The sequence below is a fragment of the Petaurus breviceps genome, unplaced genomic scaffold (genome assembly GCF_028583685.1).
Source record: "Petaurus breviceps papuanus isolate PSGF00001 unplaced genomic scaffold, PetGlider_PUasm1.0 90847, whole genome shotgun sequence".
In the NCBI taxonomy this organism is placed as follows: Eukaryota; Metazoa; Chordata; class Mammalia; order Diprotodontia; family Petauridae; genus Petaurus; species Petaurus breviceps.
The window spans coordinates 3,318,597-3,326,159 of record NW_027187360.1 but is presented as its reverse complement, the minus strand read 5'-3'; the positions used below and the strand labels follow the sequence as shown (position 1 = coordinate 3,326,159).

Below are 7,563 nucleotides of genomic sequence, written 5' to 3'. Positions count from 1 at the left end.
AAAGAAAGAAAGAAAGAAAGAAAGAAAGAAAGAAAGAAAGAAAGAAAAGGAAGGAAGGAAGGAAGGAAGGAAGGAAGGAAGGAAGGAAGGAAGGAAGGAAGGAAGGAAGGAAGGAAGGAAGAAAAAGAACTGACCTAGAAAATAGATCCAGGAGACATAATGTAAGAATTATTGAACTACCTGAAAGCCACAACAACAACAAAAAAAGCCTGGACAACATTTATCAAGAAATTATCAAAGAAAACTGCCCTGATATGTTAGAACCAGAGAGCAAAATAGAACAAGAAAGAATCCACTAATTACCACCAGAAATCCCAAAATTAAAACTCTCAGGAACATCATAGCTAAATCCCAGAGCTTACACATCAAGAAATGCAAAAAGAAACAATTCAAATATTGTGGAGCTACAGTCAGGATTACACAGGATTTGGCAGTTTCCACATTAAAAAACCAGAGGACTTGGAATATGATATACCATAAGGCAAAGGAGTTAGGATTACAACCAAGAATTACCTACTCAGCAAAATTGAACATAATCTTTCAAGGGGAAAAAAATGAACATTTAATGAAATAAAGGATTTTCAAACATTTCTAATTAAAAGACTAGAGCGGAATAAAAAAAATTGACCTCAAAGTATGAGATTCAAGGGAATCATAACAAGGTAAAAAAAGAGAAACAAGAAACAGAAACCATAAAACATTCAATAAGATAAAACTGTTTATATTTCTATATAGCAAGATAATATGTGTAACTCTTAAGAATTTTATTACTATAAGAGCAATTAGAAAGAGTACATGTAGACAGAGGGTGTGGATATAAGGTGACTTTGATGGAATGATACCCAAAAAAAACAAAATAAAGTGGTGAGAAAGAAAATTGAACTGGAAGAAGGATAGGAGAGATCAAATGGGGTAAATTATCCCACACAAAAGAGGGATGAAAAAGCTATTATAATAGAGGGGAAGATGAGGTGTGAGAGTGGCAGGCAAAGCTTAAACTTTACTGTCATCAAAATTGACTCAAAGAGGGAATAACATACACATGCAGTTGGATATAGAAATCTATCTTACCCTATAAGAAAGTAAAAAGGGATGGGGATAATAGAAAGTGGAGAGAGGACTGATAAAAGGGAGGGAATATTGCAGAAGATGGTGATCAGAAGTAAAACACTTGTGAAGAAGAAAAGGTTGGGGGGTAAGAGAGAGTGAAAAATAGCATGGAGGGAAATACACAGTTATCAAACTATAAATGTGAATGGGATGAACTCAACTATAAAACAGAAGCAGATAGCAGAATAGATTAAAAACCAGAATCCTACAATGTTTACATTGTAGTTTACAATGTTGTTTATAAGAAACACATATGAAGCAGAGAGATATACACAGGGTAAAGGTAAGGGGCTGGAGTAGAATCTATTATGCTTCAGTTGAAGCAAGGAAAGCAGGAATAGCTGTCATGATCTCAGACAAATTAAGAGAGCATGGAATAGTTTATCTGTCAGATTTATAGAAAAAGGAAGAATTTAGGACCAAAGAAGATGTAGAGAGCATTGCAAAATGTAAAATATGTAATTTTGATTATATAAAATTAAAAAGTTTTCATACAAATAAAACCAATGCAACTAAAATTATAAGGAAAGCAGAAAACTGGTAGAAAATACTTGCAACAAGTATCTCTAATAAAGGCCTCATTTCTCAAATACATAGAGAACTAAGTCAAATTTATAAGAATACAAGTCATTCCACAATTGATAAATGATCAAAGGAGATGAACAGGCAGTTTCCAGACAAAGAAATCAAAGTTGTTTATAGTAACATAAAAAATGCTCTAAGTCATTATTGATAAGAGAAATACAAATGAATCACCTCACATATCAGAGTGACTAATGGGACAAAAAAGGAAAATATTGAATGTTGGAGGGGATGTGGGGAAAACCAGGACACTAATGCAATATTGGTGGACTTGTGAACTGATCCAACCATTCTAGAGAGCAATTTGGAACTATGCCCAAAGGGCTATAAAACTGTATGTATCCTTATAATGCCAATGTGATACCCATAGCAGCTGCTATGAATATGCATACATATTCCCAGGATTTATTTGCAAAATGTAATAAACCTTCCTCCTCCAAGATAAAACCAAAGTATTTATTTGGGACTTTGCTATTGGGATACCAAAAAGCAAGGTTTAGTAAGATACTCATCACCAATCCAGGGAGCACCTACATCACAATTCTCTTTCAAGCCTTCCCACAAGCAAGTTCCCCTAGGCAAGTTCTTTCACCCCCCCCCCCATTCTCTTTCAATTGTCTGTCTCTTCTCTCTCTCTGCCCACTCCTCTCCTTCCATTATATATGTATATATATGTGTGTGTGTGTGTGTGTGTGTGTGTGTGTGTGTGTGTGTGTGTGTGTACTGTTTCCAGTGATAGACTTGATTGGCTTAGTGCTGAGAAACTTGGAAATCAGCACTTAATTGGAAAGGTGTGGGGATCCCTGTGGCCCAGAGCTTAATTGGTTCTGCATCAGGACTCCATATTAATGGGCAAGGAAGATCTTACATCCCATTAACTTTACAACCCTTTGATCCAGCAATGTCACTGCTAGGTCTATATCCCAAAGACATCCCAAAAAAAGGTGTGTGTGGTGGGGGGCAGGAAGGACCTATGAGTACAAAAATAATTAATATTAAAGCAGCTCTTTTTGTGATGGCTAAGAATTGGAAATCAAAGGGATGCCCATCAGTTGGGGAATTGGAAAACCAGATATGGTTTGTGATTGTAATGTAAAATTATTGCTCTATAAGAAATGACAAGCAAAATGATTTCAGAAAAACCTGGAAAGACTTATATGAACTGATACATAGTGAAGTGAACAGAACCAGGAGAATGTTGTACACAGTAATGGCAATATTGTTCAATGAAGAACTGTTAATGACTTTGCAATTCTCTGCCATACAATGATCCAAGACAATTCTAAAGGACTAATGATGAAGCATATTATTTACCTCCAGAGGAAAAACTGATATTAATTGAATACAGACTGAAGCATGCTATTTTTCACTTTCTTTCATTTTTTTCTTTTATTTGATTCTTCTTGGGCAAAATGACTAATATAGGGGCAGCTAGGTGGCAAAGTGAGTAGAGCACCAGCCCTGGAGCCAGGAGGACCTGAGTTTGGATATGGCCTCAGACACTTAACATACGCACACAAAAACTAGCCATGTGACCTTGGGCAAGTTACTTAGCCCCAATTTCCCTCCAAAAAGCAAAAAAAAAAAAAATTAACTAATATGGAAACGTTTTACATAATTGCACATGTATAACCTGTATCTGATTGTTTATTGTCTTAGGGAGGGGAAGGGACAGGAAGGAAGGAGAGAATTTGGAACTCAAAACTTTAAATAAAAATGGTTTTTTTAATTTTAAAGATTTTTTTTAAGGTAAACATTATTTGAGTGGTTAATCATAAGCAGCTAAAGCCAACTAGAGGGCACAGTAGATAAAATAAGCATGTAGTCAGGAAGACCTAAGTTCAGATCTGGCTTTTGACATGTCCTAGCTGCGTGACCCTGGGCAATTCACTTAACCTCTGTCTGCTTTAGTTTCTTCACCTGCAAAAAATGGGGATGATAATAGCACCTACCTTATATGGTTTTCATGAATGAGATAATATTTGTGACGAGCTTATTACAGTGTCTGGTACATAGTAGGCACTTAATGAATGCTTATTTCCTCCATAAGAGGCATTACTTTTTATTCCAAACAACCTAAAGAAACAAAAACTTAGGCACAATTTAAGAATTAACAACTATACTTTATTTAAAAAATATAAACAAAAAATGAAACACAAAATACCAAATTTTTTTTGAGACATTAAGTTGTGCTTAGGAAAACTTGCCACACTATAAGCACATACTTGTGCTTCCTGTAGAATTAAAGTCAAACTACTTATTTTGGCATTCTAGGCCCTGTGCAGTTAGGCTCTAAGCTACCTTTCTAGTCTTCTTTTATTCTACTGCCCTCTTCAGCTTTTTTATAATCACACAAGTTGACCCCCAGACCCAGAATGTAGTACTCCCTCATCATCTCTGCTCTTAAAGTCCCTCTTTCATCTCAGATATCTTCCATGTGAAATTTTTCCTGGTTTCCCAGATGAAAGTGATTTATTTCAACTCCAATTTTCCTTGAGCCCTTAGTCAAGAGTTCTTACCTATTTCTGTATTTTGCATTCTCACTCACCAACCCCAATGTTGAATATAAACTCATAAAGAGCAGATCATTTTTCAACTTTGCATTCAGAGCAATTAGCATAGGAATTTGTGCATAGTAGGTACTTAGTAATGTTTGCAAAATGATCTTTAATAAACATGAGCTATTGTTGCTATTATTTGGCTCATTGGAAATTGAAGGTAACACAATTAAATATTGAACATTTACAAGTTACAAACACACTGGCAGGGAACATTCCAAAGCCACAGAATGGAATTTCATTTCAGTCAAAATTAATGGTACATTTATTAACATTTGGGGCCCTGGGTTATTGCCCCTGAACCATTTCTTATTTGGGTTGGTTCCTCTGCCCAGGGGCAGCCATTAGTCAGTTTTGTAAACATCCCTAAAAACCACATTATCTTGCCTCTGAGTGCCCCAAGGGCCTTAAGGATCAGCAATATCATTGCCCTGGGGGCTATTGAACTGTTCCATAAAGCTGGGCACTGAACCATGAACTAGGATGAACTGGGCTAGGTTGGACAGGCACTGTGGAAGGACTGGCAAGGCATGCCCAGGGAGGTCAGGGAAGAAGCAGCTTTATATAAATAAATAAAGCTTTGTTTTTGCTTCAGGCATTCCCCCAAAAAACTGATTGTGTGACTGAATTCAACCAGTTTCACAAATATTTACTAAGTACTGATTCTATGCAAAACCTTGCTGAGGGATCTATTGATAGATAAAGTTTTTGTTTTCAAGAAATAGAATCAAGGATTGACAGACCTCTTAGGGGACCTAAGTAGACTCTCAGAGCTAGAAGTAACTTTAGAGCATAGAACATAGAATGAAGGTAAGAGCCAGAAAGGACCTTAAAACATAGAATGTAGAATATTAAAAATCAGAAGGGACCCATAGCACATAAAATGTCAGACGCATTAGGGTCCTTAGAAATAGAATCTTAAAACTGGAAGGGACCTTAGAACAAAGAACAACTGTTATGACATACAGGAGAGACCTGAATACACAACAGAAACTATCAGAGATGTCTGGGACTTCAGAAATCATACAGTGCAACATCATTTGATAGATGTAAGAAACAGTATGTTTTTCAAACTGTATGTATTCACCCTGAAGAAACCATGCCCAGTCTAAAAGAAATCTGTAAATTTGTACATAAGAATTTGAATGAAAATGGCTAATAAAGCTTCAGCACTGGTGTTCCACAGGTCTCATTGCTTCCCTTATGGTCAGAACATAATAGTGCTATTATAGACTTTGGGAAGGGTGTTTTCAAGCTGGGAAACATGCTTGCAAATTGAGAGATTAAAAACAAAAACTCTGCCTCTGCTGGATTTAAAGGTTTATGTTTGAGAAAATGATGTTCCTCAGCTCCCAAAGGCTTAGATGGACTGACAGACCAGACAGAAACCCCAAACCATTTGTCTAGCCTTGAAGCTCAGGAGAGGATGTTGTCAGATATTCTCTTTGGCCCAAGAGCCTTGAAGGCAGAGGTGTCAAATAGGCAGTCCATAGACCCCATATAGACAGCACTCCCAACCAAGGGCTGCCTGAACCAGATTAAAATGCATTAGCAAATATTTAACCAAATAAATAAAAATACAATGAAACATAGGTAACATATTTTAAAGTAAGGCAGTATATGGCCTGAAAGGATCCTTATGTACAGATTGGGGGGGGGGGGGTGTCTCTATTTGAGTTTGACACCAGTGAGTGCTCTAAGGCACTTTCCAGGGGGTGTAAGTTTTTGGACAAAGCATAAGGGGAGAAAGTAAACAGGTGAAAATATGGAATCATGGAATTTCAGAGCTGGAAGATGTCTTAGAAGACATTTGGTTCAACCTGAACAGATATACTCTCTACAACATCTCTGATGTGTGTCTATCGAACCTCCACTTGTCAGGTCTTTACCTCTAGGGACGGGAATCCACTACCTCCTGAAATCAGCCCATTCTACTTCTAAAAAGTTCTAATAGTTGAGAAGTTTTTCTTTTCATTAAGCCTACATCTGCTTCTTTGTATAATATTCAGAACTTTCTCTACCAAGGAACCGAATTGATTAACATCAGCAAAAAAAGCATTTATTGAGCATCTGTACATAAGCATTGGTTTAACTTTAGCGCTAAATGTGACACAAAAGGGACAATTGTCTTCCCATGTAATTAAAATGATGAAACTGGTTAGAATTAGCCATGTAGTCTGTGACTGTGGAAGAACTTTTCATTTTGTGATGCTAAGTATCAAACCTTTGACAAAGGTCTCACTGGAGAGAATACTTTTTCAAATCTGTTTTGTTTTATGGGTAAATGCCAGAATTGGGATGTCCTCAGAACATAGAATATAAAATATCGGAGCTAGGAGGGATTATGGAATGCAGCATGTCTGAGTTAGATGGGACATTGAGATGGTCTACTTTCCACATTTTGTTGAGGGAAAGATTCAAACTATCTAAGAGAGCAGAGGAGAGAGGAATCACTTCCAACCTGGGGCCTGAGGTGAGGGGGAGAGGTTGATCAGAAAAGGATTGGTAGAGCAGATGGTATTTGAGTTACTAGGCCCTTAAAGGTTAAGTAGAATTTCAGCAAGTTGGGATGGGTACTCTAGGCAGAGGAAAAAACATTTCAGTTATATAAAAAAGGGGATAATCAAAATGTCACTTGAAATATAGTGAATTGTCCATTTTACCTGGTGCATTAAGTATAGAAAAGAAAGCATGTTAAATGCAGGGTAGGATAGGGCCAAATGTTCGAATGCCAGGTGAAGGGGTTTAGAATCTGACCTGTTGCCTTTTAATTTAATTTAATTTTGCGGGGTAGCTTTGGAGAGAAAGCACAACCAGCAGGTTAGCACAGTTGAAAAAAAGCAAAACGTAGTGGGAAGTACCATACTTGGAGTCTGATGACCAGGGACTGGAGTCTCATCTCTGCCACTACCTGAACAAGTTACATCCCCTCAAAATCTTAGTCGCTTCATCTATGAAGCGAAAAAATTACAAGAAATAGCCTCCAACATTCTTTCAAGCTCTTCCATTCTGTGATTTCTGTGAATTGAACTGAGCATCTTCCCCCACCCCCATCCCTGCAGAAAAAAACACCATGCGCTCTCCTTTTTGCCCGGCCAGTCAAGAGTTAATGCGGCGCTCAGTCTCTCTCTTCCATCCTGGAGGTGGCGCTATTTGGCCTCTCTTGCCTGCTCAACTTCCAAGGCTTTTCCAAACAAGTGCGGGACAGAATTGCAGGCAATAGCCGAGGCTCAGACCAGACTTGTTGATCTCCGCGAAGAGGCGGCAGGAGGAAAGCCGAGAGAGGAAGTCGAGCAGCCCGGATTGAGTCCCC

General features: G+C 37.7%; 1 protein-coding gene across 1 annotated transcript in view; it reads left to right on the top strand.

Moving 5' to 3' along the window:
- The window catches only part of ZNFX1 (zinc finger NFX1-type containing 1), a 474,364-nt gene that overhangs the window by 210,920 nt on the left and 255,881 nt on the right, over positions 1–7,563 (top strand). The window lies entirely within an intron of this gene.